The 21,987-nt window shown below is 32.6% G+C and overlaps 1 protein-coding gene across 7 annotated transcripts in view; it reads right to left on the minus strand.

Moving 5' to 3' along the window:
* Positions 1-7,770: 7,770 nt before the first annotated feature.
* LOC106457509 (E3 ubiquitin-protein ligase RNF14-like) overlaps positions 7,771-21,987 on the minus strand; it is a 109,936-nt gene continuing 95,719 nt past the window's right edge. For 5 of the 7 annotated variants that reach the window (XM_022383478.1, XM_013916934.2, XM_022383475.1 and 2 more), the window contains one exon: positions 7,771-11,444. The gene's annotated coding sequence lies outside the window, so the exon portion shown is untranslated. Of the gene's footprint in view, positions 11,445-14,641; positions 15,288-21,987 lie in introns of all 7 variants that reach the window. The other 2 variants (XR_002610185.1, XR_002610184.1) reach the window with 2 other exon arrangements.

Here is a 21,987-nt window from a genome sequence, read left to right on the forward strand (position 1 = left end):
TGTATGTTATCATAATTTATGGTAAGTGCCCATCTCAGTTGACTTGGCCTGGATATAAAAACTTGGCAAGCATGTGATTGATAGCTTGATTTTTCATTTATTCTAAACCATCAGGTTGGGGGAGATAAGATGAAGGTGCGCATCTTTACCACCCCTAACACTTTACATAACTCAGAACAATTGATTGCTGAAATAACCTCCCTGATCCATGTGGTTCTCTTCTGGTGCTTTAAATTGTGCTATCCAGTGCTTCACCAACACATCAGCTTGTGACTTTGCTGGTGTATCAACCATTTCGTGACACAGTCGATGGTCACGAGTATGTACCAACAACTCCATTCAATATCCAGGAGTGGACCAGCAATATCCAGGACTATCCTTTGTATAGGAGAACCAACAATTCTCTTTTGGAGTTTAACATGTTTCAGCTAGTTCTTTCTCTAGAAAGTATCACACCATACAGTGTGCACACCAATGCCAGATATTTTAACTCAATTGTGATCAGTAGAACCACCATTAGATGTTAATGTAAGTGTGGGTAACATCTTGGTGTCTCCAGTATTTGCATTATGCAAAATCTGGAGAATCTTTTGCCTTACATTTCTGGTGACCACTAGCTGTAGCATAGTCTGAGAACTATGGCCCATGTAACTGAGTGTGCTGTAGCCACAGGCATGCATGTCTGCGATACATTCCTCTATTTGTGCTAGTTGAGCCTTACCTTGGTGCACATCAAGAAACACATATACTAGATTTGGGTCATTTAGTTCATTAACCATTTCAGTGAAGTGTGGTCCACCCAAGCTAAAAATTCTACTTACCTCTTCCTTTATCCTACAGTAACTGTATTCAGGAGTCATGTGATAACATGTTCTATTCCATTCTGCAACTGCAATAACACTACTCCAATTCCATTTTCACTGCCATTGGTTTCCAATTGAAACTCAATGTCTTGTATGGATATGCTAGAACTGGAGCTTTCACTAAAACAAGTTTTAAGGATTAGAATTCTTGTTTGCAGTCCTTACTCCATCCAAAGTGTATCCCAGTTTTAGTGAGCTTAGATAATGGTTCTGTTACCTTGGATAAGTTGGCCACAAACCATCGGTAACATGATGCAAAACAAAGGGAACTATGGACTTCTCACCTGAGGCCAATCTTTCGCTCTGGTTATTTTTGCTGGAGTCCTTAGAGACTCCATCTCTATCTACTATATGACTGAGAAATTACATTACACTTCTGTGTGCATAAACATGCACTTCCTGGTTTCAATTTCAAGGCTGCTTACTTTAACCATTGGAATGCCATTATCAAGTTCTTAACCCCAGACTTAAATGTGCAACCAAAAAAACAAAACTTTGTCAGTGTAGACCAGACCTTTTATCTGATGTAGCCACTACAGTGTATGGCTTCATTAAATTCTCCTAGGTCTGCTCTCATCATCCAGCTCGAATTGCCAGTATTAATATATCAGATATGAAATGGTGGACCAATTGGAACATTCATACATATACAGACATTTATCATCTTACCGAAAAGGGAAGGTATCAAAACGAATTAGTTAAATTATCTAAAATCAACATAGAATCTTGACATACTTTCCTTCCAATCACAACTGGAAATGAACAAACACACTCCAAAAGTTGAGTGATCTTGTCATTCAACGTCCATTGTATTTCAGTGCTGGCCACATCACTAGTACCCTATAAAAGCTAGTATGGTAGATACTTGATTGAGCATGCACCATACTGTATCTATGTGGTGGTCAGTCATTGTATTTGACTCAACCAGCAATATGTTCCCACAAATACACTGACATACTTACCCAATATGTCACTGAGTTTCTTTTGCAGTATTGGCTCCAGGCTATTTGCATAATTGTCAACATTGACCTCAAATGTGTCAGTAGCCATGCACCTGCTTTCAGTTGCAGTGTGAAGGATGCAACCAAAATGTTACTGCTAGCCTTGATTACTTACCAAATAAATGACCATTCGAGCATAAATCTGGTTTTGCCATACCTTTGAACATGTGGGACAGAGCTGCAGTCATGACCAAAGCCTCTTACTTGTGGGTTCTTTGCCAATGCTTGGCTAAGATGTTATAGAAATTGCGAGTATGGTGTACTAGGTTTACTCAATAACTCTGACCTACAGATGAGGAATCAGTCCCTGTTTCAAGGTGGCAGAGTATCAAGTTGCTCCTGGTATCTTTCTGATTCACAGTCATCCTGCCAGACTATCTTCCGGCTCTCAACTGGCCCATGGTTCATAGTTTTCACAAATGGTGCCTAATGTCATACTTGTCAGGGAAACAACTCTGATTGGTGGACATTGTCTACCAGCAGCACTTTCAGTTCTTCTTGGCTTGTCTTAACCAGAGCTGGGGTTGTGTTACTCTGGCTGGAAATGGCCTGAAATTCTCTTACAAACTACCCCATACACACTCAGATTTGCTGTCATGCCACATAAGTAACACTCAATCATCCATGCTTCTCTTGTACTAAGATCAATCCTCAGGGGCTATGCCCAATCTGCCATTCTGGGTGCACCAAACATCAGCTGATCTTAAGTGTGTGGCTGTAAACATTGAAATTATGGATCATCTCAGCATCAGTGAAAGTCCAACAACGAAAAGAGGATTTCTTGTAAACCTGACAATTCTCTCAAACAACCATCTCTTTATATCAACCAACTCTCCTTCTTGAACTTGAGTACTTACACTTGCAGAAATTGACATTCTTTAAGTAGAATAGAATTTCTTTAAATTTAATTACACAAAACTTCAAGTAAGGACAATACACACACACATTAACAGAAAAATTAGAAAATTCTGCAATAATATCCAGGGGTTATAGCACCAAAATTTTTCCTTCCTACCTATTCTGTCATTTTCAGGTAAAACTGACTTCTTAAATTGGGTAAGTCTACTATATAATAAAAGGATTATCAGAATGTATCGTATGGTGATATTGTACTTAGATAAAACTGAGTTTGAGGAAAGTTTGGTTTGTTTTGAATTTTGGGTAAAGCTACTTGAATGCTAGCTTCATTAGCCATTTCTAATTTAACAGTGATAGACTAGAGCTAATCAACACCCCCGTGCTGGATAGTCGTCTTTCATTTGATTCGTGAATTAAACTGGCGTTCTTCCCTCGAGAGGTCCCCCAGTAACACAGTGGTATGTCTGCAGACTAACAATGCTTGAATCCAGGTTTTGATATCCATGGTGGGCAGAGAATAAATAGCCCATTCTGTAGGTTTGTGCTTAATTACAAACAAACAAATCCCTCGAGAGTTATTCCCATTAATCATTCCACTCAAATTCCAGTATATGAATGCTCAATCCAACAGTTTATTACTTCATGAGAAATATTGGATTTATACATAATGACTAATTCTTCACATAATTTGCCATCCCCATTCAAATACAAGGTAGCTAGCAATCTCGAGATATCATCTGATCTACCATTGAAAGATACTGCTGTCGTCCTTCATGCACAAGATGCAGCTTTAAAGCCACACCAACCCTCAGCATAACAGGTGTTATCTACATAGGAACAGAGGCAGCTAAAAAACTTAACGATTTTCTTGACAACTTGTTATGCATAAAATGCACAACTTTACAATAAAGGAATATTTGTAAAACATTCTAAACAAAAATAACAAGGTTGTCGGAACTTACTTTTTAGTAATATATGTAGTGTAATGTAACTATATGCATGTGTTGGGTTTGTTTGTTTTCAATTTCGCGCAAAGCTACACGAGGTCTATCTGCACTAGCTGTCCCTAATTTAGCAGTGTAAGACTAGAGGGAAGGCAGCTAGTCATCACCACCCATTGCCAACTCTTGGGCTACTCTTTCACCAACGAATAATGGGATTGACCATCACATTATAATGCCCCATGGCTGAAAGGGCGAGCATGTAATGGGGATTCGAACCCACGACCCGCAGATTGCGAGTAGAGCAGCCTAACCACCTGGCCATGCCGGGCCCGGATGTGTTGGGCTAGGGAATCTTCTACAGTAGGTGTCTGACTTATTGGTGATAAATTCGACAATAAACGAACAGCACATATTCCACTTGTTGTTAAAAATAATATATATATATATTCGAAACAAATTAAATATATGTACAAAATTCTTTAGACCACGGATATCATACTTGTATCTTAAACACTATACAGTTATCTTCTTCTTGTCAAAAGTCCACTTAGGCTAATTCAATTGCTTTAGAATCCAGTTAACAAGCCAAACTATTTTTCTATACTTTTATCACAATGGTATCAGTGAATAATTCATTTATGCTGCCTCGTGGGTTACCACAGTTTTATCCTGAACTTCCAATAATTGTTTTATTTTCATCAAAGTCCACACAGGCGGTTTCAATTAGTTTAGAACACCCTTTGCTAAGACAAAATTATTATTTTTCTCTTAATCTCACTTTAAAATATCAACCGTTAAGGCTATTCACTCCACAATGGCTAACTTCACGTTTTCTAACTTTTCTCTGACTGAACTTCTCTTTCACTTGGTTTTACTTTTACTCTCCTTCCACTTGTCTGGTCGCAGTTATTTATACTCCTATCACTTAGGTCTTCTAGAAATATCTATAGCTTCAATATCAATGGATTGCAAACACAACATTCAATAACCTCGACATCATTGAATTAAAAACATAAAATAATAAATTAATACTACCTACATTAAACAGTCTTTAATACCCGACAAAGGTAGGAATCGCAAAGTTATGCCTCCATACTGTACCTCTTTGAAGTATTTTAATTTATTTGATTTATATACCTGTCTTGCATCCATGTATTTTCTCATTAGGCCTGGTGCTCAAAAGGAATTGGAGAGACTTCTCGATAATTAATGCTGGAGAACTCTTATTTTATCTCGTGTGAGCTGTTTGTTATATTCTTACTCGAGTTTGTGCTTTTATGTTAGGAGTCTTCAATTTTCAAACTTTTATATATATATGGAAGAACAATTTGGTAGAATCCCAAATGAGACCACAGTTAATGTGATGTATTTCACTGTGAAGTGAAAATCACCAACAAATACAAGGCACTGGAACTTGATTTAATAGGTATACTTAAAACCAGATACAAAACACAAATATAATTATTTACATATATTAATAAATAATCAAATGGATTGTCCTTTATAAAACCTTCTTATGCTCTTTGCTTTTCCAGGACTTGAATAATTTCCAAATTGTTGTATACGAGTTTCGAACAAAAGCCTATGTGAGTAATGTCCAGCAACATATGTTTGTGTACTGTACACAATTATCAAGTGTTAAGTGTAGTATAAGTAGTCCTCTGCACTCTGATCACATAATATTACTTCAATGGGCTTTTCAACATCAATAAAGTAGTTCACTATTAGTACAGAGGCTCATTTACATGTATAATTCACAATCTGGCCAAAAACGTTTATGAATGTGCCTTCCTTATAAATTAATCATGCCACAGGTCACTCCTGGCTGTGTTTTATAGGTTTCCAGAATGTCATACATATTACCATACAGGACAAAAATATTTCCCGAGGTTTCTAGACGATTTAACAAATAACAAGTGGCAAAATTACCATTTGTGTTAAATTACACATTGAATAACCAATCAGAATTTGCCAAGTGTCACCTCATAAATATAAAATGACAAGATAAAGATAGAATGCTAAGAACAAAGGTAGTTATTATATCCTTCATCACTGTAGTGAGAAGCTGAAGAAATATTAATACATGACGACTTCAATGTTGCCAAGCAACATCTATTAGAATATCTGATACGACACAATTAAAGTTTGACATTTTATTATTGAAGTTATGTTGCAAAATTATGCATTTCATAAAATACCCAATAAGCAGATGTCCTACGATGTTCACAGAATAAATAAAATGGTCAAGAAAGGCGATTGTGGTTTGTAAGAAGTTTACCCTCATCTACATAAGCAGTAACCTCTTTCTATGTTTGTATTTTATCCTGTTTTAATTCCTAGGTATTGTAAATATATTCTGAAACATAAACATCAGAATATAATGAGAAGGGGCAGCTCGAAGTTACAGGATTATCCCACTATTTTCCTCTTAAAAGACACAAATGCACTATTAAACCTTACCTTTGAAAGGAGTGAGGTTTGACAAATTATATTTGTGTGTGAATCTCTATATTTAACAGCCTGATGACTTATGCGCAATGGATGTACTTAGGAATAGAATGAATGAAGAGAATCTGCTTTGTTAACTTGTCAAAATGGTCAGTCTCATTCTCGTGACGACTTTAACACACCATATAAGGAAAATCGAGTCCTTGTGTATGGGTTAAAAAACTCAATTTTCAATGATAACTTAACACCATATAATAACATCAACTCCACCCTGTTTTTCATTATGGTAATTTAATAAATTCTAGATTCTCATTATTTAATATTTTATTATTATTTTAAAGTACCAGTGTCTATACTTATATTTAAGCCTTTCTTTATAACCGATAGTTTTGTTTTGAATGTATTTACTGATTATAAGTATTATTTTATTACAAGTTACAGATTTTACAGCGAAGAAGAATATTTAGAAAAACAGGCAGGACGTTTTGATCACTGGTGCAATCATTCTCAAGTTCAGATAAACTGTGTGTGTGTGTGTGTCAGCACAATCTAACAAAACCTGACACTGTAAAGAACAATATTGTTGTGTATCTGCTTGTTTGATAATTTCCGATATAAATTCTTTCCGAGGAACTTCAGCGATACAAGTCCTTTCTTGATTAAACCAGTTTATTCTTTCTCGATACAACTAAAAAAGATGGCGTCTCGAACAAACTCGGGCTTACCCGATAATTCATGATCATTTGAGAAATTTCACGCATGCTACCAGCGCCAAACGCGCCAGCAGCGTCACGTGACTTCCGCTGTCGTAACAATAAATAAGGTCTTAACTACGCAGTAACTCCTCCCATCATCCAAGTGTTAATTTAAAACTAGCCCTGAAAACATTTGCAGGAAAGTAAAATACAAACAACAGAAAATGATCCGAAGTCCAAGACCTCATGAAGAATCCACATCTAATTTATCACAGAACAAAGAAGAATCACCAGAAATATACAAAATTCCAAAAACAATTTAATGAGCAACTTCCCTACCAAACAAAAGCAGATCCATTAAAAACCTTCGTAGATGAATTTTGTGAAAAAACAAAACAAAACAAAAACTAAATGATAAGAAGCCTATAAAACAAAATTTTATATTAACAGAATGAAAAGGACCAAAACCTCCTGGAAACAACAAATACATTGTCACCCAAAGAGCCGATAAAGGAAATTCTATCGTGATTAGTGTTGGAAATGTCGTACCTGTTTTAAAAATATTATTTCTCAGCGTAAAAACTTGTAATAAAAATACTGTACTCTGGACTTTTACTTTTTTTATAATGTCTTCTCTTAACAATGTTATTAAACATGTGTATGCTGCATGTTCTATCATATATTTCCTTTATTGTTACCATTTAATTCTGTTCTTTCTAAACCTCCAATCGAATACGAAAACTACTTGCTTGAGAGCTAATGTTATATATAGTTAGACTATTGCAAACTAACATTTTGACGTTTTAACACTGATGATGGAATTCCTCTTCATACCCTTATTCAGTATATAATTATACTGATGCACAAAGAAAATATTTGTGGCAAAACTAGTATTAAGGTAATTAATGACTATACAAGTTATATAGTTAGAATTAAGTACAAAATTCCGAAACATTCATAATTAAAGATGTTTTTTAATTTTATTATAGAACTTCATGTAACACCTGATACCATACTATTTCATTTTAAGGATGTTTTTAACATTTAATACATTCAATTATAAAACACTAACTTTTAAACTACTATACCAGTCATATAGCTACCTACCTTTAAAATAACTTACATATTTCTAGAAAACATTTTCACTATTACAGACTGTTAAATTCACCTATTCAGAGGTAACTACATATAAACCTAAGTTATAAACTTGTGAAACTGTGAAATTTGTGTTACTACTAACAAAACAAATTTAAAATGCATTTGCATGCTCAAAAATCACAGATATATATATATATATATGCAGTATATGTTCTGTTGCTGAGTGAAATACAAGCAAAAAAACAAAACAAAAACTGAACACACACATACCAGACCATCAGTTTTTAAAAGTGTAAAATACACTAAAGACAATCTTATATTTTTTCCTTTAATGGATAAAAAAAATTAACTTCTATAAAATAGACATACCAGTTAAACCTTGAGTAAAATCTGCCTTAAAAAATTAAAAATAAAACCTGTAAAATTTAGGAATCCCAATTCTCTTAAATGTTCACTTTTAATCAGTCAAAATAACCTGAAAGTTGGAATAGCAAATATCAAACTAATAACACAATTTGATAATATACATATGCAAACGTGCCACCAGATTATCTGATAACTTTATTTCATAAGCTCAGAATTTACAAAAGAAACAAGATTTAACTGAAAGAAACCATACTTTTACATTGTCACTACTGATTCTTTTAATGCATACTGTGAAAAATTTCAGTATACTGATATTGAACAAATCAACACAAATAACAGAGCTCTTTCTTAGTACTGATCTGAAATAGTTTTGAATTATAACACTGTATGGTAATTTGAACATACTTAATTTTACTTAGTTTCACATTTCCTGACAACATATTAATGAATATAAACGATTGTTTTTATTTGTTAATTTGTTGCTCTGTATTATAATTACAACTTCCTAATGAATAGCTACAAAAGATGAAACTAAAGTAAAATTATATTAATTTATAATGAAAATTAAAGTTATACAATAAAGTGCTGACTGGAGTAACTTACATATTTTGTGTCACAAAAAAAAAAAAAACGACCATAATTTCAAAACATTTTTTTTCTCTCAACATTTCATTTCTACAACTTTTTCAGCAGTGACCTTCTACTTCACTATTAGACTCACAATGACTAACAGACTATAGATTTTTTAATTTGTTCTACAGAACAATGGAGGGTATGGTACAAAGTCATGTAGGTAATACTGTTTACATTGAAAACAGGAAAACTATGTAGGAACACCATTTTAAAATGACAAGAATAGAGATGTTCAGTATAAAATTATAGTGAAATTCATTTGAACATTGATGTGAAAAAAAGAGAGATATGGAATGTAGAATACACAGATGTAAAGTAAACTAAAAGAAGAAAAGATTTAAAATGTGAAGTTAAATATAAGGGAATAACCAAAGAACTATGATTATAATACCCATCCTAAGTTAACAGAGTTAGAACTATTTTAAGTGATTCAGATACATTTACCTTTCACACAAAATCCAACTTTTAATGTTAAAATTAAAACTAAAATTTTGTTTTAATAACTTGAAAGTAAAAGCAAGATACTCAAAAAATTACTGGAACCACTGAAACTAAATCACAGTAGTAAACCACACTTATATGGCTTACTAAAAAACCACAAGGAAGACATGCCACTCAAACCAACTGTATCCACTAGATAAGAAACACTCTTTCTTGGCTAATCTACGTAAGCTAGAAAATTTACCAGTCCAGCAAAACTTACTGCTTTTCAGCCTAGCCATAGTTTCTCTACCCATAAATAACTTTCAATGAAGAATTATCAGCAATAATGAATATCATAAGAAAATAAAAACCTGAATCTTTTTGGTATTCCTCTGGAAATTTTAGAATAATGTCTCCACTTTATTCTGACTAATAGTTATTTGCAGTTCAGCAAAAATATTTGCAGACTAAAAGAAAGGACTTGCTATGGGGAACAATTTTGCAGTAGGTTTTGCTAGTGTTCCAGCATCTATTACAAACAATACACTAATATCATGGCTCTAAAAAGAAGTTCAAAAATATGTTGTTATCAAGGTGTATATATGATATTTTTCTTACACGGCTTTCCATTGTACATAAACTTGAAACATTTCACAAATATTTAAATAGCTTACAAACAAATGTAATTTTTACTCTAGAACATTTGGCAAGAAGTAGCCAATTCAGTTTTCTTGGTATTCTTGATTATTAAGAAATTAAACTAATAGCAAATGTATGCAAAAAGCCCTCTTCAAAAGTGGTCTTCCTACACTCAGGTAACCATACTCATGTAAAAAAAAAGAAAAAAATACTCAAAGGACTAAAATATCAACGACACATGCTCAAACTAAATAGTTCCTCAGATAGTTTTATCTCTGTTGTAATTAAAAGTGCTATAAAAAGTTAAAATGGGGAACTTCAACTACTTGCAAACAAGATGACACAAGTAAATTTGTGACTGACTATCCCATACATTAATGAAAGATTTAAAAGGGACTTACAATTAGTTATATGAAAATTAGGTTTACTTATAAGACTTTTACAAAAATCAGACAGAACCTTAAAACAAATATTAAAATGCTCAGCATACAATCCAGATAATGGCTATAAGAAAAAGAAATGTTTCACTAAATATGCAGGAGCAGGGGATAAATGCATAATAAAAAGATTATTTCTTTTACTTATACATTTTACATTGAAGAAATGTCTCATGCATTACACACCAAGTTTGTTGAACACATGAGAAATTTAAATCAACTTAAGAAAGGTACCACTGCCGTAGCAGACCACTATATTGGAAAACACAGAAGACCAAAATTTGAGTATCTGCTACAAATAAAAGTCCTTGCTACAGAGCTAATGATGTTTTTACTGTAAATACAAATCCTTAATAATTTCAAAATTTAAGCCACAAATCAACTGCAATATGAGGATGAGCATTATAATCATACTTCTTTACTTATTTCCCCCACATTAAAAATTTCATTTTCAGTCTTTTCTTCTTTTAATTTACATTTGTTTATGTTCTGTACTACTTTTTACATCAATATTCAAATGATTTTTTATTCACTATAATTTTAAACAGCATAACTTCATTCATGTCACAAGAAACAGTTGTAGTTTTATATTATTGTTTCTTATCAATGTAAATGATACTATCCATGTAACCTAGTTCCCTAATCTTCATCATTTTATAGAACAAACTTAGGAGAGTACAGTCTGTTAGTCATTGTTAATCTAGCAATGTAAGTAAAAGGTAACTCCTGAAAGAGTTGTAAAAATGAAATACAGAGTGAAATAAATATAACCTTGTTCTGAAATTTATAGTCGTTTCTTCATCATACAATGTGATTACATAAAATAACTTCTCATAAGTTTAACAGCTCATCAAACTTATTTTTTTGTTTTACATACAAAATAAAAGATAAAGAAACCCAGCCATGTTTCAGTTTTCTATTCAAATTCTTCTACAAATGTTTGTTATAAAGAAGAACACTTCATGATGCTTTTAATAATGGTTTAAGATTTCTGCCCATTTGATCATTTCTAAGTCAGTCATGAATCTAGTCGTGAACTCTGGAAAAGAAAAAAAAAATTAAACAGTGTCTACTCAATGTATATGGTAATTTAAATTTACATAATTAAAAAAAACAATAAACTATACACTGCAAATGACCTTTTCCGTTAATGGTAAAACTCTGCTTTTAATAATGGTTTAAGTTTCTGCCCATTTGATCATTTCTAAGTCAGTCATAATTTAGTCATGAACTCTGGAAAAGAAAAAAATTAAATAGTGTCTACTCAATGTATATGGTAATTTAAATTTACATAATTAAAAAAAACAAATTATACACTGCAAGTGACCTTTTCTGTTAATGATAAAACTCTTCTGTTCACTGACACAAACAATAAATGTACAGTCTACAAACAGGCAGAATATGGTTAGAAAAATATACAAACAGATCCAATGAAAAATGCTTAAAATACTCAGTAGCACATAAATTACACACAGTTTTTATTGTTAAACCATTATACATGTGATTATTGTTGCACGTTTTTTATTCATTAAGTAGCCTTAGCTAAAATGTAATCCATTAACTTTTGTTTCTTTTGCACCAATTATGCGACTACAGGAAAACTGTAACATTTCATCTTTCTACAACTAGTAAAGAAGATATCTTTATCCAGGTTTATTGTGGTAATTTTTTTAAATTTCGTGGAGGTGTTCAGTGTTTAATAAGTTACTATCCTAAAAAATTGCAATATTGTGCATAGAGAAAGATTAAACAAAACATTTATTGTTTAATAAGCCTGATATTTTTATGAACCTGTTCCAGTGACATACTCCTGAAGTGAGGTTGTATCCATTCGAAGGAGTGATACAGATAGTTCTACAAGTTGGTATGAGCTGGGGTGGAGGGGGTAGATCCCTTGAATGTGTAAGAAGAATAACCAGGTAAGGTGGAATTATGAAAAATGTTAGTCTGCCTGGAAAGTGTGGTGTCATTATTATTTTTATTCCTGTCTTTAACTGGTGCAGATATGCTTCACACCTGCTCCAGCAGTCAATAGGAGTCATCTAACATAGAAGTTGGCTAGTGCAAGATAAATACCAGATATAAACATTTACATAAGAATTAAGATTTTTTTTTATTCATTCATGTCTGGTTCTTTTCCTTTGTTGATCATATTCAATGCATTCTTTTTTTAATGTTTCAGAATTTGTTGTAAATTGCAGATAAACAATACTTTTCTATTGCAGTGTACATTTTTTCATTTTATTACAGTTTGTCATAACACATAAACATTTGATTAATAACCTACCACACACTAACAAACATATATACATCTATTTTTTCCCCTATAATACAAATAAAAAAATCCCAATTTTGATGTTATATAAATTTATGTCTCTACTTTTGTTAACTATCAGGTTTATCAACATATATCAAGATGCATTAAAAACACAATATAATGATATTTTTTATTGTACAATATTATGTTTCAATTGTCTGCCAGTGTAATCTATAATAAATTAAAAATCTTGATTTTTATGTTATTATAAACTTGTTTCCATTGTACAAGGCTAAATACCAACTATATTTCTCCACATAATTCATTAGTCATAAAAAAAGTTGATTTGAAAGTTTTTATAAATGTATTCTGATTTTGTCATGATAGCTATTATTAAAACAGCCCATAGGAATACTATATACTTATATGCCACAATTTTGAAATTTTATAAAATTATTCTTATTATGCTATAGGACTGCACCACTCCATCAATAATACTTTCAAAATTTAATGCTGTTATCAATTTATCTTCATGTGTTGCTATAATTTCAGGATATGTTTCTGAGACAACATTATACAAAATTAATTAACAAAAAATAATTACAAAAAATTGGATAACTATATAAACAGAGTTATATTGTTATAATCATGAATTAAAAATCTTGAAAGTTCTGGGTATCAACTGGTAAAAAATACCAGGGTCCCTTTATGGTCACTGGCTAAACACTAGAACCTACTGGCTTTTTGTCAGCTAGCCACTACTAATTTCAAGCCCTGTAGTGAAATATAGCAGTGACTTTCATTTATACATTTTGGTATATTTTACCCATAAAATTATAAAGGATTGTAAACATAAGATACGTTTAAAATTACAAAAGTAGTACAAGCTCATAATTTCATAAGTAACCGTGAGTATACTGAAAGCAATAACACAATCAGGTAAAGTGTTTTTGGTACATATATTTTGTATTTTAATGCATTTTGGTTTTGTAAAAAAGAAAAAGTTTCAGGAAAACATGGGTGATTAATGGAATTAATCATTGGACTCATTAACCATTTATATTCAATTAATTGAATATTCTCATATGAAACTTGGATAATTGAAAATATTAATAACTGCAAACCCCCCATAACATACATAACAAAGGCAGTTTGTCCACTTGTTTATGAAAGTATGTACTGATCACACTTTTTAATCTAAAGTAAAATCACAAAAATGTTATTATTGTATGAACAACATTATAGAATTTAACAACTGTGATTTAAGTTTGACTTTTAAAAAACAGAACTAACATGTTGATGTTCACTGTTGTAAAATGGAACATTCTTTAAAAGTATGCTTTTAATATCTCAAAAATTTATCAAAACAACATTTTCTGATATGCATACAAGCATAAAAATGTATAAAACTTTCAAATATTAACAACACATTGCAGTAAACTCTAATGACCAATATGTATAAAACAATTGCGCATGTAAATAAAATCTTCTAGACCACATTTTATTATTTTTGTACATGCTTTGAAACTGTGACTATCAAATTCATCTAGGTCAAAAGTACTGAAACCTTTGAATTAACATGACCATATATTTATAGATATATGCAAGTTTTGTTTATTCACAAGATTTCAAGATCATTAATTATTTATACTTACAAGTACATAAGTTGTAAATTTTAGTTATACATACAGGACACTTCATAGATGGAATCAGACCTACTAGGTAAACATCATCTATAGTTGCATTATAATGTTAAGCCATTAAAATGTACAGTAATACTCATAAAGGCTATTGTAACTGGCACAGACACAGATGTTACTGTATGCAAACATGTTTGCCACTGACTGTGATACTGCATAATAGTATTATACCACTCAACTGACTCAAGTGTTAAGTTTTTCAATTTGTTCTTGCATAATGTTGCTTATTATATTAAATAAAAACTGCTATTAAGTAAAACTTTTACTACATATACTCACATTATTTTCATTGTGATATGTACCTTGGATTTAGAAACAATGAAAAACATTAACATTGGTTGTCAACATCTTAGATGTTGTCTCCAGTGATGATCAAGATGGTTGTCATTTTTGTCCTCTATGTTAATGCCCCCTCATTGACTGCATACTCACAACATGGCCATGTGCTGATTGGCTCATCTGCATCAGTGTACTGGTGGTCTGAACTTCAGCTACAGTCCTCATCATCTGGGAACCCATCCCACCTCAACCTGGTCAACCCTTAAAAGGACCCAAGCTAAGAAAAGGTTTTCTTTGGCTTAGGAATAGTGTGTGGACATGGGAGATGAAAACACACCTAGTGACATCAATGTGTGTTGGCATAGCACCCTTCAATGGGACAATTGGAACTGATGAAGAAGTGGCTGGTGTTACTTTCTTTATGACCAGTACGTCCAGTTGAGGCTTGAACTTCATGGCACCTACCACTGCTGATGGGGGCTACTCAGCTCCAGGAGACTTCAGGGCCAACCCAATGATGGATGCAGTAAGCTTTCCCATGTCTGATGCATTGCTTGGTAATGCATCTTTATTCAGGAAATCTGCCATGGTAAATATTAGGCTGGCTCCAGGAGTCTGAGGATCACTGGCATAGCTTGCTTCTTTTCTGTGGAAGAAATCCTCAATGTACTGGTTGTCATCAAATAGGCATTCCATCATGCAATTCAGAGAAAACCCTGAAAATCACCAACAATGCAAGATAACACTGGCTGGTTGAAATCAAAGAGAGTGAGAATGGTCAGATTTTATTCTTAAAGAGTGAATGTCCAGACTGAAAACATAAGGTCAGATGAATTCCAATTGATCAAATGTTAAGTTAGTTATGTGGATTCCAAATGGTCATAATCACTTGGTTACAACAACCAATGGCTCTGAAATCCTTTAGAGGTTATATCATTACTGTGTACCTTGGTCAAACCACATTTCTACTGGGTTTTGCATGTACTCATGCCTTATATCATTTACAGACTAATACCTTTAGCTGTGATGCCCTCCATCATCCTTGACATACAACAGCCAACACAGCTTACTCTCCAACCTAGCCTTTTTCCTCTCCCTACCATCTGATTATGGTATAGATATGGCCAGGTTCCAGTATGGATGAATGGGGGGGTCAAGATCATATAAGTGCTAAGGTAGATGAAGTAAGATGTAATACCTAGTACATCAACAGTTTGCATTATTGAAGATGATAGCTAGGAGTTAGAAAACTCAGTTGAAGAGGTGTTGCAACACTTGCTTTCTGAAGCAAATGTATGGTACCATGAGGTACAATGTGTGTGTATGACATCATATAATTACCACTTGATTATCTGAAGTTAAAATGGCTTGATGATCACAAAATTAAAAGCATTTCATCCCTTACTTTCTGAACTCACTATAGTTGCAGCAAGAATATTAAATCCACAGTATGAGATGTTTACATAAAAGGTCTTAGTTTAGCTGAAATCTTTTGGTGATAATTTATTTTATTATGCCTGATAAAAAAAAAGAACATGTTGAATTGATGGCTCTTATATGCTAGCACTTCAAACCACAGCTACTGAGCAGTAGCTTTGATAAATAACCAGACACAGTTCGTTGTCAGCAATTTGTGTATGTGACAAAATAGATTGAAAATACATGTATATGGCAATATAAGTGTAGAAATAGATACTTGCATCCCACGTGTATGTACGAACATTATATGAATCATTTATAAGTGTTGTATACCAGAAAAAAATCAATTACACAATTAGTAAGTTACATGTAAATGGAAATAACAGTTTGATCTGGACATTAAGACTTATCAACATGAAGTTAAATGTGAGCACTGGCTTGTAGGGTATTATTTGAAAAATGTAGTGTACCTGTCATTTTCATTAATTCTGTGAGTATGGGTGGGTCAAAATTTGCAGGTCATGACCTCTTTAAAGTTACCTTCAAAATATAACTAAACTATTATCAATATATATCAATAAACTTGGCATTGAAACATAGTCTACAATTCAAATTTTACTATTATATAAGATTTAATTTCTTAATTTCAACAGAAAATATTTATATAAATTCTCAACTTCCAATTGTCTGTATCATATGATACTTCTTTACTCCTATATGACGACATAACTTTCTTTGGAATTTCATAGTTATACTATACATATTCCCAAGCTATGCTGCTAACTCGTACCAACAAAGCCTTTTGCTTTATGGAGATGTAAGCAATATACTGAAAGTCACATGCCATGCCCCTCATACAACATCCTACTTTCAACATGAAGGAATCCTCAATAGCTGCGGCACTTGAAATTCTTTTAGGCAAGATTAGAGTAAATTACTCTGAGACCTTTTTATTAGCTATATTTTTTGAGCCAGCAATACCAAGCATGGAGCCCACATATATCCAATTTGATTTTATTACTCATCAGGATCTCTACCAATTCATTTAGGCAGGATTAGAGTAAATTAATGTTTGATACCATGGGCACAGTCAAATACATTAATCGAAAGGGTTTGACCTCCAGAGTCCAAAGCTGTAATTGGGTCTCATATCAGTCAAGAGATGACGGAGTTATGAGCTAAAAGTTTGTACTTCAAAAACTCAAAGCCATGGCTAAAAATTGTCATAAAGTCTTTCTAACATTTGCTACTGGGTTATTTGTAAACAACAAAAACTGAAGTTTTCAAGCTAATGACAGCTATGGGGTATAAAGACCTTAGACTAAGAAGAGTTAAACATTTTAGTGTCATTTTCTTTGTTTATCACTGTTAGAACTCTGACCAAATATGGAATTTTTGTAAGCAATTTATAACCAGATAAATTTAGTTTTAGATCCCTGGCAATACTTCATATTATAAAGTTGTTATTTTAATAAAAACAAACTTCAGGGGCCACATTATCATAATTAAGAATTAGGGCTAATCTTTGTCATTGTCTAATATCATATGGGTGCTTAAGCTTGAAAAAGACAAGATTTGAGATGTCAGTACTAAATCTCACATTTTTTTTATGTTTTTTTTCATTACTATGAAAATAACTAAAACAGATCAGAAATTTATTAGGTAAGACACAGAAAGGTATATAAAATTAAATAAATAAAATACTTGTGATCAATAATAATATATACAAAGCTTGAGCATGATTGTGTAATTTGACATGAGAATGCTGGTAACTGGTTCTGTTCTTTACATAAAGCTAGCCAGAATAATAAACAGCTACCTCTGTAGCCTGAGAGTTTATGTGCAACTGTAAAGAAATAAAACAATGAAAAACCTATTAGCTATGGATGTTAGAAAAATAGTCTTTTACAATGTGCAGTCATTCTAGAAAAAAAAAAGGGTAATTTATATTTCATATTTTTCATTTTACGTGGTGGTTATAAGGTTGGTCAAGTGGACCATGTCCGTATACAATGTCATGGAAAAGCAAAATAAAAGAAAATACAGTTTACTGAAAAAACATTTTGATATTTTTTTAGGAAGTTCTAGAGGTTATGCAAATAAAACATGAAAACTAAGACGAAATACCATTTCTAAACTTAACATAAAAATCACTTTACACTCAGATTATGGATCCATAAGTTCATGGATAACTCTAACAAAAACACTTCATTAAAATATCTGATTTTTTTGTGGACAAAAGACTTATAATGATTACTAAAAGCTTGCTTAATTTCAAGAAGGTACAGTTACTACTATTACCAGGTGGTTGCAAGGTCAGTTCAAATTATTGAGCCCATATATAATAAATTAACACTGGTGAGAGAATGTTTAAATTTTAACACTGAAATATTCAGCAGCAAGTGAATTTTCATGGTAAGATGAAAGTAATAGAGACCCACATTAAATGTAAGAAAAATACATTTTTACCTATTGAGTTTTTATAGGAACAGTGCAAGATATTTTGAATGGATCAAATCACAATGTTTGAGTAGGTAAAATTATAAAGAATATATAAATTCACAGAAAGTTGCTTAAATGTCATAAAAAATACAAAGTCAGTGTACTCAGTGTTTCATTTGGTTGTTGTAGAATATTTTTGATCATGCAGCTTCAAATATTTAGTAAACACAGTTTTCTAAATATTTTCATGAAACTTTCAGTACAGGGTGCAGTATAAACCACATGAAAATGCAAGCCATACATGTAAAAGGGGAGGTGTGAAGTAACATCTACATGGTGAAACATTGTAAATAGCACCAAAGATAGTATTAAACTTTTAACTAGAAGGAGATCTCTAATGAAAGACTATAAATTTCAGTGGATTTTAAGACTACCAATAAGTCCAGGACTTTCTCTTCTACAAAGAGCTAACACTGAAGTCCAATCCCAAGGCTCCAGGTGCTGGTCTGACATTCAACATAGCAGAACTCATGGATGAGATGTGTTGATCACTGATTCATGTAACATAAGGGATATTGCTTCATCAGTTTTTAGGATAGTTCTGATATTTCCTATGGCTCATGTATAAGACCTAGTTTTGCAGTCTTAATACCATTTCTTTCTACTGGAACAGGAAATTTATGCAACAACATGACAGCAGTGGAAGAAATTGATCTAAGTCAAAGGTTAAGTATGTTGGCCATTGTTATAGGAATGGCAAGAAAGGGCAGCATGACTAAAAAGACATTGACCCAACAGGATATGTGGACCAAGAAGTCCATGAGTGCTAAGAATAAATGTCCTGTGGGTGATTAGAGCATGAGCACATGCAAATCCCATTGAAATGTCATTTTACCAAGTAATCAATTGATTATTCTGCCTCTAAACACAGTTTTTAGAGGGGAGTAATGGTTATAACTATGTACTTATGAATCTTTTTCAATCTACACACCTAGCTAACTTTTTAAACAATTGGAATTCATCCAACAGTCACAGGTCATTTATGAATTTCATTGCCCTACATGTGGGGGTTCTTACATAAGGTCAACTGTCAGAAGACTTGAAGATTGTTTAAAAAAAAAACACTAATCCTAGGTTCATGAACAGTTCAAGCAATGCTCAGCATGCACTAAGTAAATGTAATGTTGTCCCATCCCAAGTATTTTCAATATGACTATAAACTCACTTTGAAGGTTTGTTTCACTTAGTTTCAAAAAAACCTTGTGAAATATATTATGGCCTGTGTACAATGTATCACCATTTCTTGTGAACTTTTAGAGCAAGAGCTACTCAGATTAAAATTTATTTTAACTTAACTCCTCCTTCAACAACTTTATAGATTCTACCATAAAGAAAAAAAAAAAACATTCCACAACTACATCTATCCAGATCACTGAACTATGACATCCCAAAGCTACAAGTAATGATCTCTCCGTCATACAGTCTCATACTCACGAATCTTGAATAACTTAAATACCATAATCAACAGAGTCTATCCACAAATTTACCTTCAATGTGTGTTTAGATCTGTATTGAGAATTCAGATTATATGAGTGCAAAACTACAATGTTTATAACATTAACTTTAAAGATAATTACTTCAGTAACACAAACAAACATGCAAGGACACAATAAGTTAATTCTTTACCTTCCTTGGATTATAAATAACACAAAACTTACAACCTCGACCATGTGTTATGTGAAACCCGTGAATATTAAGAACAAAGAATAAGTTCATAATCTATGTAATTAAAACAACAGTAGAACATGTATGTTTGCTAGGTCATGGAAACCCAATATTCCTACTGGCTAAATGTGCAGTTGGTACTTTTACATTTATACAAATACAAAAGTGAATGACATTTAACATGCATTGGTCAATATGAGTACAAAAATCTGATGTTTAAAACATGAACTTCAAAGACAATTACTTTAGAAATATAAACAAACATGGAAAGAAACACATTAAGTTAATTCATTACCTTTCTGTGGCTTATAAATAATACAACATATCTTAATACAAGTTCAACAGGTGCCTAAAAAATCAACAACTGGATTGAAAGTTTAAATGTGCTTTGTACATGAAGCACAAGTTTATCTGCTATATAACATACAGCAATTAGCCTTAATATTCATTGACACAACTTCAATTACTTCCAATGCTCAACAGCTAACATAATGGGTGAAAGAAAACAGTTACAAATTTCATATGATACATAAATGCAATTAAGACACATCTACACCAAAAAATTTAAAAAACAAAACATATGATGACAGTTGATTTTTACATTTCTTCATAAAATAATTTTAAGACCCCTGGTCACAAAAACTGCCCTTCTAGGCATTACGCCAAATTTTGAAATATTATAACCCACAAGGCACTTATTGGTAGAAATAAACTATTTCACTAGTATTCAGAATCTTTTTTCAGATTTGAAATCCATAAAGTATGAAAAAAGATACAGATGTATGTAAATTTTGCTGTTCACAAGGGCTAAGTTAATCTGTTTGCATATCTAAATCAATAAATGAGGCAGAAGATACAGTAATTTCTTCGTGCGAATATGAATGTTCAGCTTCATCCACTACATCTTCGGGAATTGTACTATCACAATCAATCAATACCCTCATTTCAGCTGGAGTTAAAGAAAAGAATGCCTTTATCTTGGAAATGGTGACAAGAAATCTATCTCAGCAATTTCCTAGAAGGACTGAATTCATCAGAATCTGATGACCTTTATCAGCAAACACTTTTGGACTTCTATCTTACCAATTTTCTGGAAGGACTGAATTCATCAGAATCTGATGAGCTTTATCGGCAAAAACTTTCCAACTTTTGTTTCTTTTTCCCATTTAATATAACTCAATTAACTTTTTCACACACTCCCTGGGCATTTCATCTTTCGTATTCCCTAGATAGCATGCCCACCCTTATAACAATGCTCCTGGCAAAGTGTAGTAATTTCACCTCCTACACTGCTTATATCCACTGCAGAATGATTAGTGGACCAGCAACAGTTCTTGGCTAATTTCCCTGGATAGCATGCCCACCCTTCTAACAATGCTTCTGGACAAAGTGTAGTAATTTTACTTCCTACACTGCAGGACGATTATAGTGAACCAGAAACGGTTCTTGGCTAATAGCTAATGATTTAGCAGTAATCATGACTTGATCTTGTTCATTCAACTCAGAATTTGCACGTTGATCAGGAATAAATAATGTTGCCTTGGGGGATGTAAATGACAACCTCATTTCATTATTCAGTTCATTTGCTCCACACGCATTAAGCTTGGATGCTACAACAACTTCTGCCTTGGATATGTTGGAGGAGCAAATGATTTTAGCAGCATTAACTTCCCATTGAACCTCATGTGTGCTTCGGCTTCTGGTTTTAGCTCTGAACTTTTTACTAACATTGGATCATTCAACAGATTGTCATCAAGTAC

Source organism: Limulus polyphemus, unplaced genomic scaffold, assembly GCF_000517525.1.
Source record: "Limulus polyphemus unplaced genomic scaffold, Limulus_polyphemus-2.1.2 Scaffold340, whole genome shotgun sequence".
NCBI classification, from domain to species: Eukaryota; Metazoa; Arthropoda; class Merostomata; order Xiphosura; family Limulidae; genus Limulus; species Limulus polyphemus.